The sequence below is a fragment of the Dysidea avara genome, chromosome 1 (genome assembly GCF_963678975.1).
Source record: "Dysidea avara chromosome 1, odDysAvar1.4, whole genome shotgun sequence".
Taxonomy (NCBI): domain Eukaryota; kingdom Metazoa; phylum Porifera; class Demospongiae; order Dictyoceratida; family Dysideidae; genus Dysidea; species Dysidea avara.
In genome coordinates, this window is record NC_089272.1 from 2,415,606 (window position 1) to 2,421,230 (window position 5,625).

Consider the following 5,625-nt stretch of genomic DNA (forward strand, 5'->3'; position numbering starts at 1 on the left):
GCATAGCATAGCTAATAGGTAAAAGTATGAGCATAATCGGCGGGTCCCTAAAGGTTTGTCCACAAATCAGCCTCAATTTTCATAGGTCAGGGTACAGCACTTCTTTATGCAGGTTGACCAGTTATTTATGTGATGTATATAGATACACTGTTAATAATGTGCAAAGAAAGTGAACATGTCAGCAATCAACATACTATAAACCAGTTATTCTGCACAAAAGCAACAAACTTCCCTGTTAGCTTGTTTTCTTCATCATACATGCAAAGTGACAAGTTAGGTTTATATAATCCATGGAAACCAAAACCACTTACACTACAAAAAAGGAATTGATTTTCTTACCTTTAAGAGACTGTGGAAAGGTATGGAAATGTCAGATTTCCACAAATATTATCTTACCTTCCCTTTCATCAGGAATGATCACATTTCCACAACTTTCCTGAAAAGATTTAGCCGTCTTTTTGATATCTCCTTACCACTGAAAGGCTAGGAAAGGTCGTTTTTCCCAACAGTAAATGTGAGGAAATGTCACATTTTTTACCCTCGTCCCACTCCTATATTCTGTATTAATTGGTTTAAATACTTCCAATTTTAAATCAACAAAAGGTCATCCATCCATACACAAAAATGCAACATAGTCAATGTACAAAAAATGTTCTGTCTTGGGTGTTCATCAATGGCAGACTCCTTGCCCGAACATTTTCTGTGTACTGTAAATAGAAAAAAAATAGATGTAATGCCAAAACATTGTACAGTACGATTAAATACCTGTTAGTATTGTATCTTTTTCCAAACAACGTTCCACTTCTTATAGTCGTATCCTTCTACTAGTCATATCTAACAAAAAAATATATTACTCTATTATAGAATTATCCTTCAAGAAACTCACCAGAAATAATCGATCTAGAGGCCAAAACAGCTTGTCCTGGCAGCGATCAATACCTGAACAATCATGCTGAATGGTCCGATGCAGAGAATGCTATTGAAAAGAAGATATGCATGTGAACTATGGCTGGTAATAGAAAAACACATCACAATACCAGTACAAAATATTTTACAGCTATACGAAGTGATGAATTAGGAGTCCTTGTATTTTGATAGTATGTTGTTATAGCAATACCTCACTACCATAATCAACCTAGTAAATGCAACCATCTTCATGAAAACCTACCTAGTTTGCACAATTTCTAAAGTTCTTTTGGTTTTCTCAGGATTAAAAATTTTAATAAAACATAAACTGAGTATGAATACACAAGCTATAGAACTGCATACAGTAGTACTATACAAAAGCAGCCTAAATTACCTGCCTCTTTAACACTGGACCACAGTAGCGCTACGTTTTTACATAGGCTAATGGCAACAGGGATACACTTATCTGATGTGTAGTAAACAATGATGTGCATGCAAAGGCTCAGATTTTAAGCCACCTTGCGAATGTTTTGTTGGATTATAATATAGATAGCTGCTATTTTCATGTCATTGTACCCACAAGAAATCAAGCCGGATGTCACAGCACGGTGAATACTACGCAAAACTATACATAAGCATCAGAAATGTCAAACAATTCTGCTGTCCTAAACTTCTAATAATTTCAAGGTCAAATACACTATATTTCTATAAAATACTCTAGTTGGTCGTAAGGACCTCATACAAGCTCTACCTTCTGTGTTCACCCTCCTAACCAGTAAAGTTGATAATATACTTGAGCCATGGGTATGTGTCATTACATGTATTATTACATGGGTATGTGTTATTACAGGTTTTTGATGAAGAATTGGATTACAAGATACAGATACACAAAGTACCATATCATTTACACTTAGAGGAGACACACATTCCACACTAACATCCAATACAGGTTTTTGGATCAAGAATTGGAATAGAGGATACAGAGACACAAAGTGCCATACCACTTACACTTAGAGGAGACACACTTCTTTACATACAATCCACACTAACAACCAATAATCACATTAATCATAACCACTAACCTGAAACTTTAAAAGTTCTCATGTGATTAGCTCATTCTTGGTCTTAAATTGTATCTCATCCCTAAAAGAAATGCAAAGGAGTACGTGTATCTCATACACACAACTTACCTCAAACATAACCCTCAGTCGTTCGCTAAAACTGCGGTTAATTCCTAGTTCATAATAGTGATGTGCGATATATCGAAAAAATATCGATTTCGCGATAATTTTGTCGATATCGTTATCGTATCGATTTTCGATACTGCTTTAGCAGATTTCGATATTTATCGAAAAGGTAATATTTTGCGATAATTATCGAAATATCGAAGAATATTGCGATAATTATCGAAATATCGAAGAATATTTCGATAAATCTACAGCATTTAGTGTGATTGCGTAATCACGCTAGAAATGAAGGTTGGTTCTGTACTATCTAGCCACTTTAAAAACTTGTCTGCCAGTTTTCTAGGCTTATTAGTTTCATGCAATAGTTTGTGTGCAAATTGTATTTCAAGCATGTTTATAAATATCGGCTGTCCACGCAATTACACCGCCCACACAATTAAAAATTATCGAAAATCGTTTAGAAATATCGATATTTACCCAATATCGTATCGATATAATATCGAAATAAAAATCCTGATATCGCACAGCACTAGTTCATAAGTCTCGCGATCCGTGTTGCTCGAGGTGTTGCTACAGTAAAATCAACTACAACAAACACAGGCAAATTACTGCTTGCCTCTATTGTACTTGGTGTCAAAAGGCGGCACAGCGGTACAGAAAGTCAGGAAACAGAGGTGACAGCGGCGCCACAATAGTCTGAAGGCCACGGCAGGATTTCGGGTCCGGGCATTCGGGTCGGCAAGCTGCAATCTTTCTCCTCCATTCGTGCGCCACCATCACGCTACTTCAGCGTTAAACCTGAGCGTTTATTGCTCTAGCTGTAGACGTAGACCGCTGTCACCGTCATCCACTTCTTTGCTAAGTTACAACTTTTTTTTTTTAGTAATTAAATTTTTTTAATTCCGGCCCTAATGGCACTCCCATCCTCCCCGATCTCTAGATAGAAGTTAAACCTAATTTAATTTATAAATGACAAAAAGCAGAAGAAAGAAAAAGCAGCTAAACCTACAGAGCCTACACAGGCCTACAAAAACACCGCATGGACCGCCAGCATACACACAGCAAAACCCCCGGACAGATGTCCGGGCATTGTGGCGCCACAGACAAACAGAGAGTTGCTCTAGCAGATGGCGGTATGCTAGGCCACGAGAAATGCCACTCCTGGTGGTTGTCCTCAAAGCAATATCCTGCAAGACAGGACGACTAGCAGCAGACCACAAACCCAAGGACTCAACCACCAGGGGGACAAAAACACCTCCAGCAGCCTGTACAAGCTCATCATGGTGAGCATCCTTATCTTCTTCTCCCTTAGCAGCAGCCACACCTGCTGAAACTGCAGACCGACCCAGCAGAGATTCTTGTAATGGACAACGCACAGTAACATCGAAGTACGCAGGCTTCCTATGCACAAAGTCAGGGTGAAACTATAATAAAAGAACATTTCCAAGAAGTATTAGCGCAATAATGCGCTATTGCAAGTGCGGATATTATAAAGCTACTCTGCCACGTACTCTGCAATAGTGATAACGACTTCAACTAGACTACCTGGTGATAATAGCCAAATAGGTAGACTAGATCTAAGTCACAGTGGCCATGCAGAATGTCCTGTTCCAGTACTAGTAATCGCTGGCATGGCAGCTTGACGTCTAGCAGTCTAGCTCGCGAGTTGTATAGCCATAGTCAGCCTCATTCAGTGGTGCACACATTCACCAGTATTAAATTCTTAGCTAAATAACTTCCACTGCATACATTTAAAAACTTAACAACCTTAATTATGTTTACTGTGCAATGTAAATATATGGAAAGTTAGAGGGCTTTGATAGATCATCTTTCCATGAGTTTCCTGAAACAAGGAAATATACGTAAATCCGATCCGTTTTTGTAGTGTTATTTTACAGTAATTACCCAAGCCATTAAGTGTATTGATTTGTAGTATGATACAAGTCACTACCACATGTGTAATGACTATTCCAAGAATATTATATCAGTATGAGTAATACATTATAAACAGCTGGTTAGAGCTTGCATAGAAACTGATAGAGCTGTGCAATTTGTAGCAAGAGGAGAGGATCCTAGTCATCCTACAATTATTTCAGTGTTGAAATACTGCATCACCTCTAACTGTGTGCTTGGGGTAGAGATGACTGTACAATAGTTATTCCTATTTGTCACTTATTCCCTTTATATAAGAGGGACATAAAACTCAGTTTCTTAATTATAATAATGATCATCTACTAGAAGTATACAGAAATTCATTCCACCAATAAACTATACAATTCATTTAAGTATATAATCAGTATACTGTGACCTGATCTTGGAAAACCTACCTTTTTGGCACATTGGTCAATTTTCTATTTTATAGCTTAAATGAAGTACTGGGTACTCATCTATCTTGTGTCAAAATTTCAGCTTAATATCTTTAAGCATTCCTGAGATATGGCCAATTTTCTCTCCTGTACATTACTTTTATGGTAATGTATTGAGTTCTGTGAGTGATTAAGGGTGACAAATGGTGACAAATCACTTTGTTTACCAATAATTCAATTTTTACCATCTAGAATACTTTAAAAGACATTTCTGATAGTTTAATGAAATATTCTTGGTACATTTCTGCAATTAAATCCCATGTATTATTGTCTAAGACTAAGTTTTAGCCATTCCAGCACCTGAACAAATCACCCAATTTGTAAGTTAATTGTTGTCCCACGCATGTGAAATTACTACATGGTCTGATATAATCATCCATATCTCCTAAGAAAAAGAAGCTATGGGTGTGAAACTTCACAGCAAGATGGTTTAATACTTGCTTCATCCAAATGTGTAAAAAAATTAATATTGAAAAAATGTTGAAATTTTCAATTGAGTTTTACCAAAAAGTTTGCTTGTGCCCAAAAGATAGGTTTTCCAATATCCGGTCACAGGATTCATTGAGGTGGTTGTCATATGGGGTGGGTAGCTTCAGTAGTAATGGTACGGTGCAAAATGTCTGTTAGGCTTAGATCTAAGTCTTCAAAGGCAATTACATCTGAAAACCTTGTCAGAACACGATAAAGCTTACGTAGCTGCTCTAAGCTTAATTATAACTAACTTTCTCTACAGTGCATATCAACCATGCCATAATCCTAAATTTAATAAACTCTCTGCAGTGCCTACAGTAGGGCTGGGCGGTTTCTCGGTATTATAGTAATACCGCGGTATTGCAATGAAACGATATCTGTATCGCGTATATTTCGGTGAAACGATAATATCACGATATCGATATTATTACGATTTTTAGTGTTTGTGACAGCTAATTAAGCCCTTAAGGTTGTTATAATGCACCTCAAATAATCACGTGATACTACTGCAAACAACGACCTAGTACTAGCTAGTCAATTTTTTTACGAAGATCGAGATACTCTAATAGAACAGTCAGCTAGGATCGAGATATCCTAATAAAGCAGTCAGCTACTCTAATATAGCAGTCATCTTTAATAACCGCGATAAATAGTAATATCGTGATATATTTCTGCACGATATATCGTGAAGCGAA

General features: G+C 37.0%; 1 long non-coding RNA gene across 1 annotated transcript; it reads right to left on the reverse strand.

Moving 5' to 3' along the window:
• Nucleotides 1-574: 574 nt before the first annotated feature.
• Nucleotides 575-1,550, reverse strand: LOC136252903 (uncharacterized). The gene is made up of 3 exons (XR_010699825.1): nucleotides 887-1,550; nucleotides 766-834; nucleotides 575-707 (listed from the first exon to the last, which is right to left on the reverse strand). It is a non-coding gene; the product is annotated as an uncharacterized lncRNA (long non-coding RNA).
• Between the last annotated feature and the right edge of the window lie 4,075 nt (nucleotides 1,551-5,625).